The 25,597-nt window shown below is 46.1% G+C and overlaps 1 non-coding gene across 1 annotated transcript; it reads right to left on the bottom strand.

Moving 5' to 3' along the window:
• Window positions 1–582: 582 nt before the first annotated feature.
• Window positions 583–681, bottom strand: LOC135269850 (small nucleolar RNA U13). Its single transcript, XR_010338098.1, has one exon. It is a non-coding gene; the product is annotated as a small nucleolar RNA U13 (small nucleolar RNA).
• Between the last annotated feature and the right edge of the window lie 24,916 nt (window positions 682–25,597).

Raw genomic sequence — 25,597 nt, forward strand, 5'->3', positions numbered from 1 at the left:
TAGCCACATGGCCATGCTTAGCTGCAAGGAAGGCTGGGGGTCAGAGCCATTATTATGGTACTCAGTTAATATTGTTTGGATATTTGTCCGTGCCCAAATCTCATGTTGAAATGTAATCCCCGGTGTTGGAGGTGGGGCCTGGTAGGATCGTGGGGGCAGATCCCTCATGAGTGACTTGCATCATCTCCTTGGTGATAAGTGAGCTCGCACTTTAGTTCACATGAGATCCTTTCCTTATAAATCAATGAACCAATTAAACCTCTCTCTTTTTTTATTTTTGATAAATTACCCAGTCTCAGGTATTTCTTCATAGCAATGCAAGAATGGTTTAATACACCAGTTAAACATAGAGGCTCTATTACTTAGCAGGAGGGAGAATGGGCACAGGGTACAGCGAGCAACATCTATCCCCACATGCCATATCCCCTCCCAGGACAGCCCAATCTCTATTTTCTCCTTCTCACCTGAACTTTTCACATGGGTTGTCCACACTCATCATCTCTACTTCCTCTTGGTGTTTGTTTTCCACATAGATGAGAATTGGCAAAAGCGTTTTGAAGCAAGGGAGAATTCCTTTTCTCGTGTCAGATGGGTAATGTGCTGACATGTAACAACGTTAGAGGGCCTGCATCTCCCTCATAAGGGCGAAAACCCAATCCTTACATGTAACTGCAAAAGGATCAGAGAGAATATTACACAAGTTCATTCCTGGAAGGAGGGACTAGGGGTGGGGTGAGCGGCCTCAGAAGACCTGGAAGGCGAGGTCCAGGTAGCTAAGTCAAGCCATGGAAGGAGCTGTTGTCCAGGAATGGGCTGAGTCAAGGAGCAAACCTGGAGACACAACCAGGAGGCAAACCATGCCGGGGGCGGAGAGAATTGGGTCTTGTGTGAAACTGAAGGAAGGAGGGGAGGACACACGTGGTGGGAAGAGGGGGCCAGATGAGGTTGGGGGAGGTGGATGGGAGGCAGTGAGGGTGCCTTTTAAATTCCTGATCTCATTCCTTGTGAATGTGGTGATGGGCGTGCCTTTTCACGTGGTGCCAACTGTGTTTTCCCAGAATGGGGTAGCTCCTTAAAGTAGACATATACAGAGAAAGACAAAATTCTTTTTTCCTTCTTTTTTTGAGGTAGAGTCTCTCTCTGTCACCCAAGCTGGAGTGCAGTGGCACGATCTCGGCTCACTGCAACCTCCGCCTCCTAGGTTCAAGCGATTCTCTTGTCTCAGCTTCCCCAATAGCTGGGACTACAGGCATGCACCACCACACCTGGCTAATTTTTTTGTATTTTTAGTAGAGACCGTGTTTCTACTAGACTATATTTCTACTAGACCATGTTTAGTTTCACTACGTTGCCCAGGCTGGTCTCCAACTCTTGAGCTCAAGTGATTCACCCACCTCGGCCTCCCAAAGTGCTGGGATTACAGGCATGAGCCACCACACTCGGCCAACAAAATTCTTATGTGCATCAATTCTTCTCTGCTTAGATCTGTTCATACTTATGGTGTTTATTGGGTAGCCCATGCCTGGAACATTGCAGATGAAACTTATGAAATTTTTGAAAACATAGCCTTTGATATCCATGCAAAGCACATGTTAAGATAAGTCTGGATAATTTCTGAGTCACACTGCCAGGGATCAAATCCTGGCTTCTATACGAATTAGCTCTGTGGCTTTGAGCAAGTGACTTAGCCCCTCTGTTCCTAATTTATAAAGTGGGGATAATAAAAATACATTTAGTCTAGTAAGGTTGTTGAAACTAACAGAAAATCCAATCCAAATGGGCTTAACAGGAAAAGGGAAATTACAGGCTTATGTAACACAAAAGATCTCATGGTAGCACTCAAATGTGGTTTGATCACGGCTGCGGTTCAGTTCCTCTGAGATTTCCTTTGACTTTGATCATAGTAGTAAATTGGGTAGGAAAATGGATTCCCCTTTGCACAGTCTGTCATCTAGGAAAGGATGCTCGCATCCAGAATTCCTAGCGGTGGTTCCAAGACTCACTGTAGCTGGACTGGTGGTGACCACCCACAGAAGCTCACCGTGGGCAGGGTTGGTGCACTGAACACAGGACTGTGCTCCACCCCTGAAACCAGGTATGGAACTGGCTTCACTGGAAACTGCTGGACTCCTCTCAGAAGTCCGAGGCTGCTGGGAAGAAGCAAGGAAAATGCAAGCATGGGATGCAAGCTAGAGGAATCGCTACTGACCACGGGTTCTTAGGCGCCTGTGCAATAGCAATTGACACAAAGTCAAACAAGTTTCCCAGACAAAGCTTTATGGGGGCTTGTGCTCCAACACAAGGAAACTAGCCCAGGAGCGAGAGTTCTTGGCTGGCCCCACAGAGGGGAGTGCATTTTGGTTGTGAGGAGGGTGACGTTTATAATTCATGAGGTAGGTGAGCCTCACTACCTGTGTCGGGTGGAGTGCAGGGCGTTCAGGCATGGTAAGAATAGTGCTAACACATAAATATTCTGTTGCATGAGCAGAAAATAGCAGGTAAGCCCTCCCCTGGGCAGAGATTTTGGTATTATGATGAGACATGGGGCAAAGATCATTCTTCTGGTCTTGTGTGCATGCAGGTGGTAGGATTAACTCCCTTGAGTAAGATTTAGGGTGGATGCTGCTTATCTTAGTTTCTTCAAGGTGGCAAGGTCAGCAGGGATGGTGCTAGACTGATTGTGGTGCAAAGTCTGCTAATTGGCAGGCATGGAGTGGGGGCCCCGTTCCGGTTAGGGCGGAGTCCTGTCCCTGCTGTCTCACAATCTGCTATATCCATGCACGTTGTTTTGATCCAGGACTCTTCCCCACCAGTTATGGCCTTTTGGTGTCCTGAGTTAACCTTAGAAAAGCAAACAAAGAGCTAGATTGTCATGGGAAATTTTGACACACTCACAAAGGAGAAGACATTCCAGATCACAGCAATGCCATGTCTATACTCAGTTCCAAGAACCATATTGTAACCCACATGTGTATTGGTTATGAAATTCTTAAACTCTTTCTCCAGGGCCAGAGTATGACTTTTGTGGGTCCCCATTTTTGCCTTCATGGTCCCTTTCTTCTATAAAAAGCACTAAAAATTATATTTTGTTACTAAGTTGATACTGACTGAGTTCAAGATATACTATCCACAAATACAGCACGTTGGCCTTTGAGAAAATAGCAGAAGCAGGACGGTCACCCTCACCTTCTCACTCTTCTCCCCTGAAGAAGGCCTTAAGAGAATGATCTGACCTTCCACCGAAGAAAACCTTCATTCCAGAGATGTGCTTCCTACACCCAAGGAAAGGAATGTCCTTTTCTCTGAAGACACAGGAACATAAAAAGAATCTAAACAGGGCTTGCTAAGTACTTTCCAGTTTAATGTCATTAGATCATACTTTTTTATCCTCCATTCATACTTCTGCGTGGCTGTCTAGAAAATACAGTTTTCCCAGTTTTGTTTTTGTTTTTTTTGAGACAGAGTTTTGCTCCTGTTGCCTAGGCTGGAGTGCAATGCCTCACTGCAACCTCCACCTCCCGGGTTTCTCCTGCTTCAGGCTCCCAAGTAGCTGGGATTACAGGCATGCATCACCATGCTTGGCTAATTTTGTATTTTTGGTAGAGATGGGGTTTCTTCATGTTGGCCAGGCTGGTCTCGAACTCCTGACCTCAAGTCATCTGCCCGCCTCAGCCTCCCCAAGTGCTGGGATTACAGGTGTGAACCACCACGCCCAGCCTACCCTCCAAAGTAGCTGGGACTACCAGTGTACACCACTGCACCTGGCCAATTTTTAAAATTTTTAGTGGAGATGAGGTCTGGCTGTGTTACCTGGTTAGTCTTGAACTCCTGGGCTCAAGTGATCCTCCCGCCTTGGCCCCTCAAAGTGCTGGGATTGCAGGCGTGAACCACTGCACCCAGCCCACATAAAACGTACATTAAATAAATCTGTGTGCTTTTCTCTTGTTAATTTGTCTTTTATTATAGGTGCCTTAGCCATGAACCTTGTGATGGGTGAGAAATCTTTCTCCCCTACAGTATGTCTGTATTAACATTATATATTAAAACACTGTCTTCTAATTTGAACAAAGAAATCAAAGCATTTTCATGGGCCGCTAAAAGTACCACGAGCTCTGGGCTCTGCACCGGCTATGCCTGATGGATCGGTCTGCCCTGCCTTTATTCTCAATGCATCACAGGAGAAAAAGTTTCAATGGGCACCGTGCCAAGAATTTCATCTTCTTTATGTTGCCTATGGCATTTTCTGACCACCTTTCCTGGAGCTCAGTCTGCCATGTGGCTTATGAAAACTGCAAGTCATGTAATGCTTACCTGATGGAATGGGAATCCAGATCTCCATCAGGCTACAGGCAGGATGGAGGCCTGCAGAGATGACCTGAAAATAAGTAGGTGGACTCCCAAAAGAGTGGAAAGGAAAGTGTTCTGTGCAGCGTCCAGGCATTGAAGCTGTCCTGTCAGTGAACGAGGAAAGAGGAAGAATCCCAAAATGATCCCAACAGCCTGCATGCCTTCCTTCCTTCTGTTAAGTTTCTATAATCTTGAGTAGGTTCATCCTTTTATAAAAAGCTTATGACCAGGCATGGTGGCTCACGCCTGTAATCCCAGAACTTTGGGAGGACAAGCCAGGTGGATCCCTTGAGCCCAGGAGTTTGAGACCAGCCTGGGCAACAAAGTGAGACCCTCTTAAAAAAAAGTTTAACCAGTCTGGGCAAGTTAGGCTATGCTGTGGTAACAAATGAAGCCAAAATCTCAGTGCTTAAAACCACAAAGATTGGCCAGGCACGATGGCTCACGCCTGTGAGCCAGCACTTTAGGAGGACAAGGCAGGTGGATCAACTGAGGTCAGGAGTTCGAGACCAGCCTGGCCAACATGGCAAAACTTCATCTCTACTAAAAATGCAAAAATGAGCTGGGCGTAGTGGCAGGCACCTGTAATCCCAGCTACTCAGGAGGCTGAGGCAGGAGAATTGTTTGAACCCAGGAGGTGGAGGTTGCAGCGAGCCGAGACTGCATCATTGCACTCCAGCCTAGGTGACAGAAGCAAAACTCTGTCTCAAAACACAAAAACAAAAACAAAACAAAGATTTATTTGTATCCATTCTACATGTCCTTCTTGAGGTGGGTGGGGGCTGTCCTCCATGTCCTCCTCACTCAGGGACCCTAGTGAATGGAATGGGGCCATCTGGAACCAGACAGAGTAGTGGCAGGAAGAAGGAAAATGTGGCAAATTGCAAATTGGTTGGTGAGCTCGCCACCGGGAAGCGATGTGTGTCACTTCCACTTGCTTTTCCTTGGCCTCCAACATGGATTCAGAGGGCAGGGAAGTATGATTCCACCATTCGTCCAGAGAGGCAGAATAAGACTATGGGGGGGGGGGCAGACTCAATGATTGCTACAATAATTTTCATCTTTTTTTCTTTATCCTTTCATTCTTACAAACTTGCACATGGTAACCAATTGCTCCATTCTAGGGTGAAGGAAACAGCCTGAGTCTCTGCTGTGGCTGGGACAGGAAACGCACCACTTGCCAAGCTGCTGATGACACCTGGTGGCTGCCAGGAAGCCCCAGACTCCTGAGGGAGGAGCAGTGTCCCTATTCTCTCACCTCCAGGTGAGAGTTCCCAGCACTGGCCGGGCCTGCTGGGCTGAGCAGGTATGGGGGTGGGGAGGACTTAGGAGTATGAAGGCAAAGGGCTCCCTGGGAGGGAAGAGAAGGTTTCTCCAGAAACGTTCACAGGGTGTGGGATCTTTAGGTAGTGCAAGGAATGCAGCCTGGCTGTTTGTTCCCAGCAGGTGACGTTGTTTCGTATTGTGATGTGTGGCAATCCAAATGACAAAACACTTTACCGACTTGGTTGGGAAGTGCAGATAATGACATTGCATCATGTCCATTGCATAAGCTATGTGAAGAAAGGCAGATACAAAAATTAGATGGCAGGTGACAGTTTGAAAAGAATGGGGTGTGTGTGTGTGTGTGTGTGCACACGTGCTCACGTGTGCATGTGTAGCAGGTATGAATTCATCCACAAACTATATGAGCAAGATGTATTTGATTCCTTTTTTTCCTTTTAATCAACTTAATACTGCCTCTGAGCTCTCACTCATCTGATGAAAATTTGTCCCCAGTTAGTTTTAGGGTTTCCCACTGCCCCGGTTGTGTGGGGTCCCTCATCCATTGTTGCAAAACACTGCTGTTCTCCTGTGATTTTTTTTTTTTCCTATTTTTTCTGAGACGGAGTTTTCCTTTTATGCCCAGGCCGGCTGGAGTGCAGTGGCACAATCTCCACTCACTGCAACCTCGTCTCTGGGTTCAAGCGATTCTCCCACCTCAGCCTCTGAGTAGCTGGGATTACAGGTGCACAGCACCACACCAGCTAATTTTTGTATTTTTAGTAGAGACAGGGTTTCACCATGTTGGCCAGGCTGGTCTTGAACTCCTGATCTCAGGCGATCCGCCCACCTCAGCCTCCCAAAGTGCTGGGATTACAGGTGTGAGCCACCATGCTGGCTTTCCTGTGATTTTTCAATTCCACGGATACAGCCTTCTTCCACTCCACACAGTCCCTGGAAGCCCCACATCTGGCTGGGGTACACGTATCAATCTTGGTGGCCGGGAGACCCGATTCCTCAGAGGCACCCTCTGCAGTGTCACCCCGAAGTCCTGCCACCCCACCCCCCATTCTCACCTTTCCTTTCTCCCTTCTTCCCTAACTCTCTCCCACCTGACCCCTCAGGACACAAAACTCTTGAATGAGTTTAAGGTTTTCAAGAGGAAGAAGTACATCAGCCTTGCTGAAATATTCAAATAAGGGGATACCAGCAACATGGAAACCAGACACTGGAAAACTCCCCCACTGGAACTCCTAGAAATGCTGAGCTTTCCAGAAATAAACAGGAAAAGGAAAGAGAAGCCAGCAGGTACCAAGTCCAGCGCTAAGACTTTATCCTGCTTGGGGACGCAAGAAGCACTGTGAATAATGACACAGGTAAGCCGAGGGTAACTCTTAAAAAAATTATTTATAAAACTAATTTAGGATATACACAAACGAGATGGGACTAAAATACTGGATAAGACGGGAGGATGATGACCTGGTTCAGGATTTTTTTTTTTTTTTTTTTTTGGAGACGGAGTTTTGCTGTTTTTATCCAGGTTGGAGTGCAATGGCGCGATCTCAGCTCACCGCAACCTCCGCCTCCTGGGTTCTGGCAATTCTCCTGCCTCAGCCTCCTGAGTAGCTGGGATTACAGGCACGCACCACCGTGCCCAGCTAATTTTTTGTATGTTTAGTAGAGACAGGGTTTCACCATGTTGACCGGGATGGTCTCGATCTCTTGACCTCGTGATCCACCCGCCTCGGCCTCCCAATGGTTCAGGATTTTAATGCTGTTGAATCGTTTAGGGGAAACTCGCCCTAGTACAGTGTGGGAGAGGGCCACACAAAGGTCGTTAGTGCCAGGAGGTGGGATGGAAAATAGAACTCACCTGCAACTTCATTCTTTATAAAGAATCACCATGACATTATGAGGTGCTTCCATATATATCTATTTATATGTGCAGATTTTTTTTCTGACTCTCACTTCATATGTTACTGTCCATATTTCCCCTCCATCTCCCTTTTCAGGTGGAAACCCAGCTTTATCTAACCTCCTTTCCCTGTGGAAGAGGGACACTCAATGTTTATTATTATTATTATTATTATTTTGAGGCAGAGTCTCGCTCTGTCCCTCAGGCTGAAGTGCAGTGGTGAGATCTTGGCTCACTGCAACCTCTGCCTCCTGGGTTCAAACAATTCTCGTGCTTCAGCCTCCTGAGTATCTGGGACTACGGGCACGTACCACCTTGCCTGGCTAATTTTTGTAATTTTTTTTTTTTTTTTTTTTTTTTTTTTTTTTTTTTAGTAGAGACAGGGTTTCACCATGTTTCCAGGCTGGTCTTGAACTCCTGGCCTCAAATGACCTGCCTGCCTCAGCCGGCACACAGCCAACATTTATTATTTTAATAATTATCCTACATTTTGAACAGGCATATTTGATGTTATAAAATATAAGGGAATTAACGTCTTTATTCCTCTCCTAAATGATTCAGGTGCTATGGAGGATCTGCAACATGGCTACTGTAATGGAGAAAGAGGTCAGTGGGCCTAGAGAAAAATGTGACATGGTAGGGAGAATGCTGTCCTTGAACCTGAAGCCTTCCCTCTGTCAGGAACAGTTCTGTGGCTCTGCAACGAGTCACTTTGCCTCTCTGGCAAGTTTCTTCATATGTAAAACAGCAGTGTTGAATATATTATCTCTAATGACTCCAAAAATTTGTTACCCTATAGTCTTGCTTTAACCCACCATGGTATTTTGGCTCTTGAATGACAACCCTGAGTCCCTACTCATGATGGATGTTGCACTATCCAGTATGGAGCCCACTATGTGCATGTGGCTATTTCAATTCAAATTAATTTAAATGAACTAAAATTAAAATTTATTTATTTGTTGCAATAGCCATGTTTCAGGTGCTCCACAGCACCTGCAGCCAGTGGCAATGTATGACACAGTGCAGAGTTAGAGCACTTCCACCATCACAGAAAGTTCTATTGGGCAGCTGCTCTAGGGCCTCACCTCTCCAAGTGTGGGCCACAAACCAGCAGCACCACATTACCCAGGAGCCTTTAGAAACGTAGACTCCCAGGCCGTGCGTGGTGGCTCATGCCTGTAATCCCAGCACTTGGGGAGGCTGAGGGGGGGCGGATCACCTGAGGTGAGGAGTTTGAGACCAGCCTGGCCAACATGGTGAAACCCTGTCTCTACTAAAAATAAAAAAATTAGCCAGGTGTGGCGGCAGGTGCCTATAGTCCTAGCTAGTCAGGAGGCTGAGGCAGGAGAATCGCTTGAACACAGGAGGTGGAGGTTGCAGTGAGCCAAGACTGTGCCACTGCACTCCAGCCTGGGCAACAAGAGTGAAACTCTGTCTTCAAAAAAAAAAAAAAAAGTAAGAAAACAAGAAAGAAATGTAGACTCTCGGGCTCTACCCCAGATCAGCTGAATCAGAATCTGAATTTTTAACAAGCTCCCCAGTCCCTCCTGCAGGTGTGGAGTTTGAGAAGCCCTGCTATAGGGAACATTCTCCACTGAGCAGGTGACTGGAAGGACAGAGTGGTGGTTAGATGTGTGTCCTTGGTCGGATGCAGTGGCTCATGCCTGCAATCCTAGCACTTTGGGAGGCTGAGGCTGGAGGATCACTCGAGGCCAAGAGTTCAAGACCAGCCTGGGCAACATAGGGAGACCTCATCTTTACAAAAAATAAACAAAATTAGCCGGGCATGGTAATGTATGCCTGTGGTCCCAGCTACTTGGGAGGCTGAGGCAGGAGGATCGCTTGAGCCTGGGAGGTCAAGGATGCAGTGAGCTAAGATCGTGCCACTGCACTCCAGTCTGGGCAACAGAGTGAGATCTTGTCTCAAGACAAAAAAATGTGTAGGCCATGTTCTGTGTATGTGTAGCCTGGCTATCTCTTAGCTGTGTCACCTTAGGCAAATTCCTTAACCCTTCTGGGCCCAAGTTTCCTTATTCGGAAAACAGTATCCATCTCATGGGAACATCTGAGGCCATAACAATATAAAACAATTATCACAGTGCCTCCATAACACACAATAAGTGCTCTTTAAATGACAGTTTTGTTGTTTTGGGGTCTGTGAGGTTTCAGGTTTCTGCCAACTCCAAGCCTTCAGAGCCAATGCAGACAACCGGCCAAGAGCGGCTCTTCCTCTGTCTGCCACGGGGTGGCGCTGTGTCACAACGTCCTTTCCTCTCCCGCCGGCTTGGAGTTGGCTCCCCCGCCGGAAACCAGAATTTGAGATTTCCAACGTGTCTGTTTCCGATTACTAAGCACGACCGGGCAGCCCGGACACCGATCCAAGCATTCATCTGACAGATAATAGGAAAACAGCCCTCAGCTTTGTATCCAGTTGGAATGCAAAAGTAAGGGTCAAACCAAGAGCTGAATAAGGACTGTGTGAAAGTGGTCACGAAAGCCAGAGACTCCTGTTGGAGGGCTGGGGGCAGGGAAGTTTCGGATTTTCTGTCAGCTGTGCAATGACTTGTGTTCCTTGTTCCACATGTTCAAACTACAGCCCTTTGCTGGCCAAGCGTGTATGTGTGTGTTAGTGGGGGAGTGGGGGTGTGTCTGGGTATGTGTGGGTGTGTGGGTGTGTGTTTGTATGAGAGCGAGAGAAGGAGAGAGGATTTTTAATTTTTTGACACAGGGTCTCTCTCTGTTACCCAGGCTGCAGTGCAGTGGTGCAATCACAGCTCATTGCAGTCTTGCTCTCCCTGGCTCAAGCAATCCTCCCATTTTAGCCTCCTAACTGGGGCCACAGTCGTATGCCGCCATGGCAGGCTAATTTTTTATTTTAGGTAGAGATGGGAGTCTCCCTGTGTTGCCCAGGCTGGTCTTAAACTCCTATGCTCAAGGAATCCTCCCACCTTAGTTTCCCAAAGTGCGAGGATTGTAGGTATGACCTACTGTGCCTGGCTGGGATTTTTTAAGGAGTCAATTTCTAAAGTTTCTCAAACTTGAGCCTACATCATCAGTCACCTGGGGGGCTTGATTGCTGGGCCTTAGTCCCAGAATTTTCAATTCACTGGGAGGTCTGGCCTGAATGATTTACATTCCAAAGAAGTTCCCAGGTGATGCTGAGGCTTCTGATCCAGGTACTGGCCCTCACTACCCTAAACTAAAAAGCTCACCTGGACCAAATTAGATACTCCTAGTTCAAGAGAAGGACATCACTCCAGAGGAAGTTCCTCCAACCCCCCACCCATGCTGACACCCTCAGCACTCTGAGGAATCTCTTAATGCCCCCTTAGGCCATGTCAGGGCACTTGCCAGCCTGAAATTCCATGTCGACAGGAAAGGTGGCGGCAGGGCCGGAAGCCAGGGTCATTCCCAAGTTATAGTTCCTCCTTCCCTCCAGGTTCTTAATTCATAGCTCTTGCTCTGTCCTGAGAAGGGTGATCAAGACCCTCAAAACCCTGCTTAGTCCCACTTTTGGCACCAAACCTGCAGAGACCACTCTTTTTTGCCTGATGCCACCAGTCCAAAGCAGGGTCACATCCCCCTAGAAACAGGAGGAAATGGCAGGGGTCTACATGATTCTGATGAGGGTATTGGACATTTCACAGGGAGGGTGGACAACTTAGATGGGACCCCCACTGGTTGATATGAGCTGATTGGAACATTCATGACCAGAGAGAGAGAGTCCCAGGAACAAGGCTAGGTCCTCCTCTGAGTTCCTCAGTCACCAGGGCCTCTGCATGTGTAGCACCGATCACATACTGTCTGGCCATGAGTCATGAGCTTTTTGCCATTCTTTAGTAAGAGTATGTGGCCCACTCAGGTTGTGCCAGGCTCAGCACCAAGCTTGAATGGGAGCCCACATCCTCACAATGGGGGAAAACACACAGATGTCGAAGCACATCTTACAGATATGTAGTGGGCATGTGTATGTAGCTGCCAGGCTTTGGGCCTTCTTTGAGCTCCCCTAAAACCTAGTTTCCCAAGCAATGCAGTGAGGCCCACTGGTGGGCTGTGAGATGTGTAAGGGAGGCCAGAAGCTTATGGGGTTTTTGTTTTGTTTTGTTTTGTTTTGTTTGAAATGGAGTCTCCCTCCCATCACAGGCTGGAGTGGCATGATCTTGGTTCACTGCAACCTCCGCCTCCCGGGTTCAAGTGATTCTCCTTCCTCAGCCTCCCAAGTAGCTGGGATTATAGGCATGAGCCACTATGCCTGGCCTTTTTTTTTTTTTTTTTTTTTTTTTTTTTTTGTATTTTTAGTATAGCCGGGGTTTTGCCATGTTGGCCTGGCTGGTCTTGAACTCTTGACCTCAGGTGATCCTGTCTTGGCCTCCTAAAGTGCTGAGATTACAGGGGTGAGCCACTGTGCCCAGCCCACTGGGTGTTTTTGTTGTCTGTGTTTCTACCACTTGGGTCCAGATTCCTGGCTCCATACAGGGGCCCCACCCTACATCACCAACTTCCGTTCTTTCCCTTTGTTAGGAAAAAGATTCAGCTGTCTCCCAAATTCCACCCCCAAACTCTGGAACTGGGGAAAGCTTACATAGTTTATATTGTAAAGGTCGAGGAATACCAGTAAAGCCATTTTTTAAAAAACACTTTCTTAGTGAAGCTAGTACTGCAAAATGGTGCAACTGCTTTGAAAACAGTTATGCAGTTTCTTAAAATGATAAACATACACCCACTGTATAACCCAGCCATTCCACTCCTAGGTATTTACTGTATTTACCCGAGATAATTTATGCCCATAGAAAGACTTGTACATGAATGTTCATAGCAACTTTACTAGTAATGGCTAAAAATTGGAAACAACCCGAATGTCCACCAAGTGAATGGATAAACAAATTGAGGTGTTTCCATTCAATGAAATACTCTCAGAAATTAGAAAGGAATGAACAATTGATACATTCAATGATATGGATGAATTGCAGAACCACCACACTGAGTGAAAGAAGAAATAATTCAGACAGAATTCTAGAAAATGGGCCAACTGTGGTGGTGTGCACCTGTGGTCCCAGCTACTTGAGAGGCTGAAACAGGAGAATCACTTGAGCCCAGGAGGTCAAGGCTGCAGTGAGCTATGATCATGCCACTGCACTCCAGCCTGGGTGACAGAATGAGACTCTGTCTCTGAAAAAATACAAAATAAAAATAAAGGAAAAAGTGTAAGGGCCCTTTCCAAAGACACAGCACACCCTTGACCCTGTTCCCCAGAGGCGACTACTGTTAGCAGTTTACTGAGCAACCTCTCAGATTATTTCTTATGAATACACATGAATTTATGGAGATTTTATTTTTGCAGAAACAGGTTTATACCATACATAGAGTTCTGCAACTGCTTTTTTAAGAAATGATGTGAGGGCCTTGGAGAAACAAAGTTTAACTCCAATGCACACTTTAACATGATTATGCTATCCCCTCGCCACAGGTCTTGGAAGAAATTAGACTAAGCCAAATCAGGTAGCCACTCTGAAGAAAAATGCACAGCTCCAGGCACGGTGGCTCGCACCTGTAATCCCAGCACTTTAGGAGGCTGAGATGGACAGATCACGAGGTCAGGAGTTCGAGACCAGCCTGACCAACATGGTGAGACCCCATCTCTACTAAAAATACAAAAATTAGCCAGGCATGGTGGCGTGCACCTGTAATCTCAGCTACTCAGGAGCCTAAGGCAGGAGAATCACTTGAACCTAGAGGTGAAGGTTGCAGTGAGCTGAGATCGTACCAATGCACTCTAGCCTGGGCAACAGAGCAAGACTCCATCTCAAAAAAAAAAAGGAAAGTGCACAGCTAGGCTGGGCATGGTGGCTCACACCTGTAATCCCAGCATTTTGGGAAGCCAGGGTAGGATGATCACTTGAGCCCAGGAGTTCGAGACCATCCTGGGCAACAGAGCAAGACTCCATCTCTCACTAAAGAATTAAAATCACTAAAAATTAAAAAATTAGTTTTAAGTTTTAAAATTAAAGTTACTACTACTAAAAATTAAATTTTAAAAAAAATTTTAGTAAAATTAAAAATAAAAAATTACTACTAAAAATTGCAAAATTAGCCAGGTGTGGTGGTGAGCACCTGTGGCCCCAGCTACTCGGAGGCTAAGGTGGGAGGGCCACTGAGTCCAGGAGTTTGAGGCTGCACTGAGCCATGTTCATGCCACTGCACTCCAACCTGGTGACACAGAAAGACCCTGGCTCAAAAAAATAAATACAAAAAAAGAAAAAATGCATAGCTAAATACCCATCTCCTGTTTCATAAGATTCACCCTAGGGATGCTAGTGGATGTGCTGCTGAGGGGGAGACACAGATCTCCCCCTGGACTTGGAGGTGTGGGAATGTCTTTGGGAAAGCCATCAGCAGGGGCTGACCAGAGTCGGGGTGAGCAGAGTCAATGCCAATTTTGCAAGGTGAGAAAGTAAGTTCTTATTAGCACAGCAGAATGTTTCAAGTCTGTTCTCTGGAAACCTAAGATGTACTTACCGTGCCTTCACATAGAGTCTAAGTCATGTTCTCGTTATCGTTGCGAGTTGGTGGTGTGGTGTGGACACGGACCGGACTCTGAAGTGTAGCAAAATGGAATCCCAGCTCTCACCCTTGCCAGCTGGGTGACCTTTGGCAAGTCACATGACCTTTCCCATTGGCTTCCACTGGCTTGTGGAGGTTCATGCTGTAGCCCTATGTGTGGTGCCTGGTAATTTGTAGCCACTCAATTGCCTCTAGGAAGCTAATTTTACTGGTCTCCTATTATTATCACTTCCTACTGAGGTCATTGACCTCAGGTCTAAGAAAGATTAGATCCCTCTCTTGGGGGCTTCCTTGAGTGACTACTAAACAGGTTTTGCCAACAGGCTTCCTCTCCTGCAAAGGCAACTGGTGTCCCCTCTCAACTCTCTTTCCAGGTCAACACCAGCAAATAGCTAAAACTTGCTGTGAAATCTTGGCTCACAGGGCCCGTATTGATTTTGTTCTTGAAGCCTTTCAAGTAGCCGCTCCCCTGTGATCTCCCTGCAATGCCCCTTAAAACCCCAGCAGCTTCCCTAAACAGCTACTGGGGACGTGTGTGCTTCTAGAAAGAAACCCAGACCTCTGGGCCACTGTCTTTATCTCGAAGCCCCAAGGTCTCAGAGCTCAGCATGTTTACCAGGTCATTTAGCGGCCACCCAGATAACGGGTAAGGAGCACGGGCGGGAGGCTCAGGCCTCATCACCTTCCTCTCAACCGTCAGTTCACAGATATTGATCACGTTCCGCTACGTGCAAGGGAAACACACACAATGCTCCCACGACCTCTGATGTCCCAGTGCTGCTTGTTGGCGAAGGTATTGGTAAACAAAGGAAAGGCAACCCTAGCAGGGTCCCTGCCTCCATTCTTGCCAAAATTTAATCCAGGTCAATTTTTCCGGCCTAGTGCACCCTTTAACTTTGTTGCTGAATTGTTTGCTAGTCCTGGTGGCTCAGTGAGGACTGGGGAAGGCCGATGGCCTGGCTGAGACCCTGCAGCTCAGTTCCTGCCACGGACTCAGCACTAACCAGGTGTGTGGCCTTCAGACATCTCACTTACCTCTCAGTGCTGTTTTCACGTATCATTTTCTAAGTTTTGTGGAAATAAGACCACAGGCCAGAACACCACACTAAACTAACAGAGAAACCTCTTCCGGAAATTTCTGTAGCAGCCCACACACTAGTGGTGATAGTAAGTGGATTCTCCTTTGCAAACCAGGTGCTTATGAGTTAAGAGCTGCTTATGTCTAGAAGGGTTTTTTGGTTTTTTGTTTTTTTGAGATAGAGTCTCCCTTTGTTGCCCAGGCTGGAGTGCAGTGGCACAATCTCAGCTCACTGCAACCTCTGCCTCTCGGGTTCAAGCGATTCTCCCACCTCAGCCTCCTGAGTAGCTGGGATTACAGGCACACACCACCACACACAACTAATTTTTGCATTTTTAGTAGAGACAGTATTTCACCATAAATGGTCAGGCCGGTCTCAAACTCCCAACCTCAGGTGATCTGCCTGCCTCAGCCTCCCAAAGTGCTGAGATTACAGATGTCAGCCACCGTGCCTGGCCTCTAGAAGGGTTTTAACACAGATAGTTGGAACAAAAGGGTATTTCCATCCTCTGGGGACCTGTCTAGACATAAATTCCAACTGTGAGAAGAGAGAAGATATTCAGAGGAGGTGGGTCATTCGGGGGTCAGACCCACAGGTGGGGATAGGGAAGAAGATGTGATAATCCTTAGCAACCTACATACAACCGCAGAAATCGGTCTGGCTGACTGAGGCAGAAAAGGAACTTAGTGAGAGGATACTGGGTGGCCACACAATGGTTGGAAGACAGAACTGTGTCTGCAAAATGGGGAAGGTGGAGGGAGGTCGTGGGACCAGAGCCCTTGTTACAACCTGGAGGTAGCTTGCTCTGATATCACTGGGTCTGGATGTGGTGACTGCCTGTGTGGCCGCTGTTAAAGTAGATTCCCCACCAACCTGAAGTCTGAGGTGAGTGCCTCCAACCAGCCAAGCCCTAACCACAGGGAAGTTAGCGGTCTATGCCTACCACAGTAGGGGTCTATGCCTACCACAAAGTAGACTTTGCCTCTTACCATGTTGAATGGGGTGGTCCCAAACTCAGGAAGTGGGGCCGAGGCTGGGTGGCCAAAAATTCAACAAATGTCCCAGAGTGGAAGGCCAGCCAATTAGTCCCTGAAACTGTGCTTACTGATGAGTAGAAACTATCCATGGCGCAACTGCAGCTCCAGCCCACAGCAACAGATCTCCAGGAGGCAGCAATGGGGGCTCTCAGAGGAAGCTTCATCTCATGACCCTCCATTGCGGACAGTGTTGGCAAGGTCTGAAGACATTCTGGGTTGTCACATCTTGGGAGGGGGCTACTGGCATCCAGTGGGTAGAGGCCAAGGGTGCTGCTAAACATTCTGCAATGCCCAGGATAGCCACGTGCCCCCAGTGAGGAATTATCCCACCAAAATGTCAACAGTGCTGAGGCTGAGAATCCCTGATTTATTCAGAGGTCCTCACAGGTCAGCTCACCAGGCATGTCTGCAGAGAGAACAACAGCCTGGACATGTGGCCCGAATTCTGGGGGAGACCCATTCTTGTAGCAGGGACAGGGGAAATGAGCTGTGTTTGGAAAGGGCAAGGTAGGAACCCCATCCTAAGTGCCCCAAGCTTCTGGGCAGGTTATGATGACTGAGCCTCAGGAGCAAGGACTGCATAGGTATGTGCTTACAACCTGAACTCCCATTCAAGATGCTGGAACAGGCAGACACTGGGGATACAGAACAAGGCCCAAGAGTCTGCGGTTGGCTGGGACCAGAGATGGGATGCTGTGGTGGTATGGCTTGGCTCTGCGTCCCTACCCAAATCTCATCTCAAATTGCAATCCCCACATGTTGGGGGTGGGGCCTGGTGGGAGTTTACCCCTGTGATCCAATCACCAGTCTCAATTAGCTCTTCATAGCAGTGTGAGAATGAACTAATACAGAAAATTGGTACTGGGAGTTGGGTACTGCTATAAAAATACCTGAAAATGTGGAAGTGACTTTGGAATTGGGTAACAGGCAAAGGTTGGAACAGTTTGGAGGGTTCAGAAGAAGACAGGAAGATGTGGGAAAGTCTGGAACTTCCTAGAGATGTGTCAAATGGTTTTGACCAAAATGCTGATAGTGGTATGGACAATGAACTCCAGGCTAAGGTAGTCTCAGATGGAGATGAGAAATTTATTGGGAACTAGAGCAAAGGCCACCCTTGCTATGCTCTAGCAAAGGGACTTTACCCCTGCCCTAGGGATCTGTGGGACTTTGAATTTGAAAGTGATGATTTAGGATATCTGGTGGAAGAAATTTCTAAGCAGCAAAGCATTCAAGATGTGACTTGGCGGTTTCTAAAAGTGTATACTCATATGTATAGAGAAAAGATGGTTTGAAATTAGAACTTAAATTTAAAAGTGAAGCAGAGCATAAAAGTTTGGAAAATCTGCAGCCTGACCATGCAGTAGAAAAGAAAAACCCATTTTCTGGGGAGAATTTCAAGCCAGCTACAGAAATTTGCATAGGTAAAGAGGAGCCAAATGTTAATTGCCAAGACAATGGGGAAAATGTCTCCAGGGCATGTCAGAGACCTTCATAGCAGCCCCTCATATCATAGGTCCAGAGGGCTAGGAGAAAAAATGGTTTCAGGGGCCAGGCCCAGGGCCCAGCTGCTCTGTGCAGCCTTGGGATAAGGCACATGGGACCCCACCTCTTACATCAGCATGGCCTGGATATGAGACATGGAGTCAAAGAAGATTATTTTGGAGTTTTAAGATTTAATCAGCTGGGCACAGTGGCTCACACCTGTAATCCCAGCACTTTGGGAGGCCAAGGTGGTGGATCACTTGAGCTCACAAGTTCGAGACCAGCCTGGGAAACATGGCAAAACCCTGTCTATATTTAAAAAAAAAAAAATTGGCCAAGTGTGGTGTCTCATGCCTGTAATCCCAGCACTTTAGGAGGCTGAGGCAGGCGGATCACAAAGTCAGGAGTTCAAGACCAGCCTGGTCAAGATGGTGAAACCCCATCTCTACTAAAAATAAAATTTTAAAAAAAGTTAGCCGGGTGTGGTGGTGGGTGCCTGTAGTCCCAGCTACTCGGGAGGCTGAGGCAGGAGAATCACTTGAACCCAGCAGGCGGAGGTTGCAGTGAGCCGAGATCACACCACTGCACTCCAGTCTGGGCAATGGAGCAAGACTCTGTCTCAAAAAAAAAAAAAAAAAAAAATTAGCTGGGTGTGGTGGCATGCACCTGTGGTCCCAGCTACTTGGGAGACTGAGGTAGAAGGATGGCTTGAGCCCTGGAGGCAAAGACTGTGAGCCAAGGTTGTGCCACTGCACTCCAGCCTAGGTGATGGAACCAGACCTTGTCTCAGAAAAAAAAAAAAGAAAAGAAAGATTTAATGACTGTCCTGCTGGGTTTCAAACTTGCATGGGGCCTGTAGCACTTTTGTTCTGGCCAATTTTTCCCATTTGGAATGGGCACATTTATCCAATGCCTGTGCCCCCATTTTATCTTGAAAGTAACTAACTTGTTTTTGATTTTACAGGCTCATAGATGAATAGGACTGGCCTTGTCTCTGATGAGACTTGGACTTGGACTTTTGAGTTAATGCTGGAATGAGTTAAGACTTGGGGGGACTGTTGGGAAGGCCTGATTGGTTTTGAAATGTGAGAAGGATATGTGATTTGGGGAGACCCAGGGGCAGAATGATGTGGTTTAACTGTGTCCCCAACCAAATCTCATGTTGAATTTGTAATTCCCAGTGTTGGGGGAAAGATCTGGTGGGAGGTGATTGGATCATAGGGGCAGTTTCCCCCTTGCTGTTCTTGTGATCGTGAGTTCTCTGAGATCTGACGGTTAAAAGTATGTGGCACTACGCCCTCATGCTCTCGCTCTCTCCTGCGCTGCCATGGTAAGATGTACCTGATTCCCTTTCACCTTCTGCCATGATTGTAAGTTTCCTGAGGCCTCCCAGCCATGCTTCCTGTCAAGCCTGTAGAACTGTGAGTCAATTAAACCTCTTTTCTTCATAAATTACCTAGCCTCAGGTAGTTCTTTATGGCAGTGTGAGAATGGACTAATACATGTGACTTCAGCTCTAGGGAGGACAGGCAAAAGGGGTGAGGAGCCAGGAACTGCTGGTTTCCAGTTAGACCTTAAAACCAACCACTGTTCAGTCCTTGGGTCCAGCCTCCCCAGTTGGTTTGTCATCTCCTTAGACGCATGAAGGGGGGTGGGGCAAGGGGGACAAATCAAGTTCTCAAGGGAGGCAGAAATTTGTATAACTGGGAAGCAAGACAAATATCTACTTGTTTTTATAACGCAATGGGCCAAAATTAAAGCTCTGCATGATATTCTTGGTTGGTGGGTTGTTTTTGTTTTTGTTTTAATTTTCCTAGAGATGAGGTCTCACTATGTTGCCCAGGGTGGTCTCGAAAATTCCTGGGCTCAAGCAATCCTCCTTCCTCGACCTCCCAAAATTCTGGGATTACAGGCATGAGCCACCCCAACCAGCCTGCGATATTGTTTTAAAAGTATCAAGAAACCTGATATAAACCATGTATCCAAGTTCTGTCCAATTTTCCATAGACCCCCAGAAGGGCTAATTTTCCATTTTGGTAAAATGCTTTGGCTTTTGCAAAACACTTTCAGGGCTCTTAGCATCTCAGCAACCCTGTGAGGTGGGCATTAACAATACCATTTGACAGGCAAGGAAACCGAGGCTTGAAAAGGCCAGGCAGCTCACCCACAGCCACAGGGACAGCTAGTGCCTCAACTCTCCCTTGCCTTTCTTCTGTAGGAAACATTTATGTCAGTTCTAAGGGACATTTGAAAACTCCTGACCCCAAGTGATCCACCCACCTCAGCCTCCCAAAGTGCTGGGATTACAGGCATGAGCCACCATGCCTCACCTCTGTATACATTCCCCCCCACCCTCCAGAAACATGGTCTTGCTCTGTTGCCTAGGCTCTGGGTACAGTGGCACAATCATAGCTCACTGCAGCCTCAAACTCGTGAGCCACCACACCTGGCTATTTCTTTTTTTTTTTGAGATGGAGTTTCGCTCGTTACCCAGGCTGGAGTGCAATGGCGCAATCTTGGCTCACCGCAACCTCCGCCTCCTGGGTTCAGGAAATTCTCCTGCCTCAGCCTCCTGAGTAGCTGGGATTACAGGCACGCGCCACCGTGCCCAGCTAATTTTTTTGTATTTTTAGTAGAGACGGGGTTTCACCATGTTGATCAGGATGGTCTCAATCTCTTGACCTCGTGATCCACCCACCTCGGCCTCCCAAAGTGCTGGGATTACAGGCGTGAGCCACCACACCCGGCGGCTATTTCTTATATTTAGTTATTTGTTATAGTTATTCTACTTGCCTGAATACCCTGCTTCTTTTGGGTTTTAGGTTTTTAATTCTTCAGGGAAATCTGGTACTATTTCCAGTAGTACCTACCTAGTGAAATGCTCCATACATCTTAGGGGATTCTAGCCCAAGATTAGGAAAGAAAATTGGTAGATAGGGGATTGCTGCTGGAGAAAATGACAGCAACAAGAAATGACAGTTATTAGTCTAACAGTGAGAGGCACTGTGACCTGGGTGCTTTTCTTTTCTTGCCACTTTACGTTGTGGTGAGCCTGCTCTCTTCTTCTTGGCCGCCTTCTCCCACTCGGGTTTGGCACAATTTCCCCTTTGGGAAAAACCACCTCTTAGCAGCCATCTACTTGTAATTTCTCTCACATGGCCAGGAGCTCATTGGAGGCCGCTCTTCTCTGGGAAATGCCCTCTTCAGCAGCCTTGATGCATGTGGGGAGAAAGCCTCAGGAACTGGCTTCCCCTTAAGGAATCATGGACCGTCCTTCTCTTCACTTTACTAAATTGGTGCTAATTGCCATTGTGGACATTTGCTTGTTTTATTTTATCATCTTTTTGAGATATATTTCTTTTTAGTCCTAGGCTTATAATTAAACTAATTATAATTATTGTTTGGAATTCTTAATAATCCACTCAAGCCTGCTCAAGAGGCAAATATTTTAGCACTGGAAAATATTTATATGTGTCTTCACGGTTTCTTGTTCCAGATACAACCATAAAATAATAAACCACAACAAATATCTTCCAAACAGTAATTGTATATTTATTCGTATCAGATCCCTTTAAGCTATTTCACTAGTTTGGGGGTATCTAAGGAATATGGTGACATGCATTTCCTATCCAAGTCAACTGGGTTCCCCTTTTTGCAGCTGACATTTCTAAGAGTGGCGACTCTTAATCTGCAAAAGTCATTTTGTAATAGCTTTCTTGAAGTACAACTGGCATACAACAAACTACATATATTTGACATGTTTTGACATATTTATACACCTGTGAAACCATCACCACAATCAAGATAAGATATCCATCACCCCAAAAAGTTTTCTCAAGCCCATTTGTAATTTCTCACTCCTGCCCTTTTTCACTTTCTCCTCCTCATTCCTCAGCCAATAACTGATCTTCCTACTGTCACCATAAATCAGTTTGCATTTTCTAGAATTTTATATAAATGAAATTAAGCCATACATCCTATTTTTCCTGGCTTCATTCACTCAGTAGAATTTTGTGATTCGTTCATGTTGTGTTGTATCAATAGTTCCTTTCTTTTTGTCATTGAGGACTATGTCCACTGTATGAATACAATGCAATTTGTTTGTCTATCCATGTCCCTGCTAAGGGACATTTGTCTTGTTTGCAGTTTTGGGGCCATTATAGATAATGCTGCTGTGAACATTTGTGTACAAATCTTTGTGTGGACCTACACTTTCTTGTCTTTTGGGTAAATATCTAGGAGTGAAATAGTTGCATCTTATGGTAGGTGTTTATCTAGCATATAAGAAAGTGAAAAATAAAAAAGAAATGGTAACTTGTTCTTTCAAATGTTTTCCATTCCCACTAGCAGTGTATGAGAGATCTGGTTTCTTCACATTCTTGCCAAAATTTGGGATGATCAGTCTTTTTAACTTTAGACATTGTAATATATGCATAGTGGTATATTGTGGTTTTAATTAGCATTTCCTTTATAAGTAATGATGTTGAGCATCTTCTCATGGATTTATTTGCTATCTGTATATCATCTTTGGTGAAATGTTGAATTAAATCTTTGCAAAAGTAAAATTTTGCACAGTTCGGTGTCCTGTGTGATTTGTCAAACATCACAATGCTGTGACCTGCTACTGCCTGACACAGTGATTTAATCCCTCTAAGTGTGCAGTCAAAATCCTAGCGTCAGTAAAGGCTAACATTTATGAGGTGCACATTACATGCCATTGCCTGTTCTCAGTGTTTTATGTGTACTAACTCAGTTATTCCTTACAACATCTCACTTTTCGGGTGAGAAAACAGTGACCCGGAGAGATCAAGCAACTTGCCCCAAACCACACAGCTAGTTCAGTGGTGGAACTGGGGCTCACAGTTGTGAGAAGTGGGAGAGAAGACTATAAAGAAGCATTGGTCTGCAGTTGAGAGTTCATCTGCAAAGGAGAGTTTTCTACATCCTGTATGCAGAAGGCGGATAGATAGTGGAACTGATCTGGAGTTGAGAATTTTGCCAAGTGCAGACGACCACAGGGTAGATATCAACCAAGTTATTTGAAGTGACTGATTAGGTGATCTTGGCTAGCTAGAGAAGGGAGACAGAAAAAAGGAAGAGGAGCAATGGAGGGATCAGAGGGCTCCAGGAGACTAGAGGGCCGTGTCAGGTAAGAGAGTGCTGCAAACATGGATGATTTTAGTTAAAGTGAGATGTAAGAACTTGGGAATTCAGAGGTGACAGGACTCCTGATACTGATGGGTTCAGGCACAAGGAGGTTGGATGATGGCAATCAGGAAGTGGAGGGCAGTGTCACTGAATGGCTTGAGTCCCAAAGAGATAGTTATTTAATTTTTTTCTAGAGAAAAATAGTTTCGATGCATTCAGACTATCTTCTGTTTTTTTTTTCATGTTATTTTAAAATTTTATTTTATTAAATTAAATTAATTAATTAATTTATTTATTTAGTGAGATGGAGTCTCACTCTGTTGCCCAGGCTAGAGAGCAGTGGCATGATCTTGGCTTACCACAACCTCCACCTGCTGGGTCCAAGCAATTCTCCTGCCTCAGTCTCCCGAGTAGCTGGGACTATGGGCGTGTGCCACCATGCCCAGCTAATTTTTTGTATTTTTAGTAGAGACAGGGTTCCACCATGCTGGTCAACACCAGGCTGGTTTCGAACTCCTGACCTCGTGATCCACCGGTCTGGGCCTCTCCCAGAGTTCTGGGATTACAGGCATAAGTCACCGTGCCTGGCCACTCACATGTCATTTTTTACTGAATGAAATCTATCAATATCTTACTTTAGGGTTTTGGGTGATATTTCAGGGTGATCAATCATCCCTGTTTGCATGGAACTGTTCAGTTTTAGCACTGAAAGTCTCACATCCTGGGAAACTCCTCAGTCCCGGGCAAATCAGAACAGCTGGTCACCCTAGAAGCCATGGACTCTCTAGCTTCAAAAATTACCAATAGACTCACAAGTTCTTTCCTTTCATTCTCATCCCTCCTCTCTTGCTGAATTATTATCCAAAATACAAAAGAAGAAACTCACAGACTGGTAGGAACCTACATCTTCAATCCTAACCCTCATTACCTGCTTCGGGTATCCAACACTCTAACCAAATGGACTTAATTAAACACAATTCCCCAAACACACCCACCCCAGGTGTCTCAGTCACTCTGTGCTGTTATAAATGACTATATGTTGGGTGGCTTAGACAACAGAGATTTAATTCTCACTATCCTGGAGGCCAAGAAGTCTGAGATCAGGGCACCAGCATTGTTGGCTCTGGTAAGGGACCTCTTCCTGGTTGCAGATGACCATTTTTTTGTGTGTGTCCTCATGGCAGAGAGGATAGAAAGCAAACTCTCTCCTGTCTTTTCATGAAGACACTAATCCTGTTCATGAGGGATTCACTCTCATGGCCTAATTACCTTCCAAAGGCCAGACTACCTAACACCATCACACGGGGGACTGGGCTTCAATAAGTGGATTGGGGGCAGGGGGAGGCACAAGCATCCAGTCCATAGCACCAGGCTCTCTATCTCAGGCCTCTGCTCGTGGTCTTCTCCTTCCCTGAATTGTCTCTCCCTTCTCAGCCTGCCTACCTCCCGTTCTTCCTTTCAGACCTTCCTTTGAAGCAACCTGGTCCAGGAAGGCTTTGCAACCTGAAGTCTTCCTCCTTAGATATTTATAGCTCTTTGAGCTCCTCTATTAACTATAACAAGGTAGTAAGTGGCAGACCATCTGATACCAGCTGGCTCAAACACACAAATGAAAAGCAGCCTACCTTTGGAAGATAGATCCACATTCAGGCATAGTTGGATTACAGGATCTGAGCAAAGCCATCCAGATTCTGTGTCTCTTCCTCCATCTCTCAACTCTAGGTTACCTCTCTTCTCGGGGAGCCCCTCCCCTCACAGCTACAAGAGCATCAGCAGCTTCTTGGGCTACAATATTTCAGGGCATGGGAAAGGGGGAGGAGTCATTGTATCAACATCTCCAGAGGCTTGAAAAGACCACTAACTGGACCACTTTATTCCATCAGTGTGGTCAGGAGGTTGTGCAGGGCCATGAGGCTGCACGGGTGGTTGTTATGCATTGCGTGACACCAACAGGTGCCATTCACATAGTCTTCAACTCAGCTATGGGACTGAGCACACCCCTTTACCTCTCTGGGTCTCAGTTTCATGAATCAGATAAAAGTGGCAAATACGAGGTCTCCTTTAGTCCTCTAGATCTACCATTCCATCATTCTGTGACCTCCTCTGTTGAAATAGTATTTTAATGGTTTGGCTAGCTTTCCATGAAGAGCTCTTAAACTCTCTTTTTATCTGTGTTCATCCCCTTCCAGAAAAGAAAAGCCCAAAGAAATTAAGATGTAAAAATCATACACTGAGAAAATTCTCAGCTCCATGTGACCACTGGTTTTATCTATTTGGGTGGACAAGTTAAAATGTGATCGCCATTTGCTGAGCGTTTGTTACATACTTGCTTCTAAATGTTCCTTGTATGTTACATCATCTAGTTTCTTCTGGTGACCCTAGTGGACTAGATGGTACTGTACCTGTTGTTCCCATTTTATAGACAAGAAAATAAGCCCTGGAAAGTTGCTCAGGGTGCATGTTTACTAAATGACGGCATCTGGATTTGAACATATGTTTGCTGGGCTTCACATTTCTCTCTGACCCAATGCTCTGTGACTCATTTGTCAGAGTCTCTGCTGGAGTTCATCTAGTCTCACCTGGGGCCTCCAGCCCAAGGGAGTAATGCACTTGCTGGTTCACAGGAACATGAGTGCTTTTAAAAGGAAGGTTCAATTTTAATGTAATTAATAATTATAAATAATATAACAATTTTATATCTGGAAATTTTCATCTTCTGACAAAAGTACAGAAAGTAAAATTCAGTAAAATGCTCTTGGAAGTGG

The sequence above is a fragment of the Aotus nancymaae genome, unplaced genomic scaffold, assembly GCF_030222135.1.
Source record: "Aotus nancymaae isolate 86718 unplaced genomic scaffold, 86718_ANA_hifiasm-v0.15.2.pri h1tg000057l, whole genome shotgun sequence".
NCBI lineage: Eukaryota > Metazoa > Chordata > Mammalia > Primates > Aotidae > Aotus > Aotus nancymaae.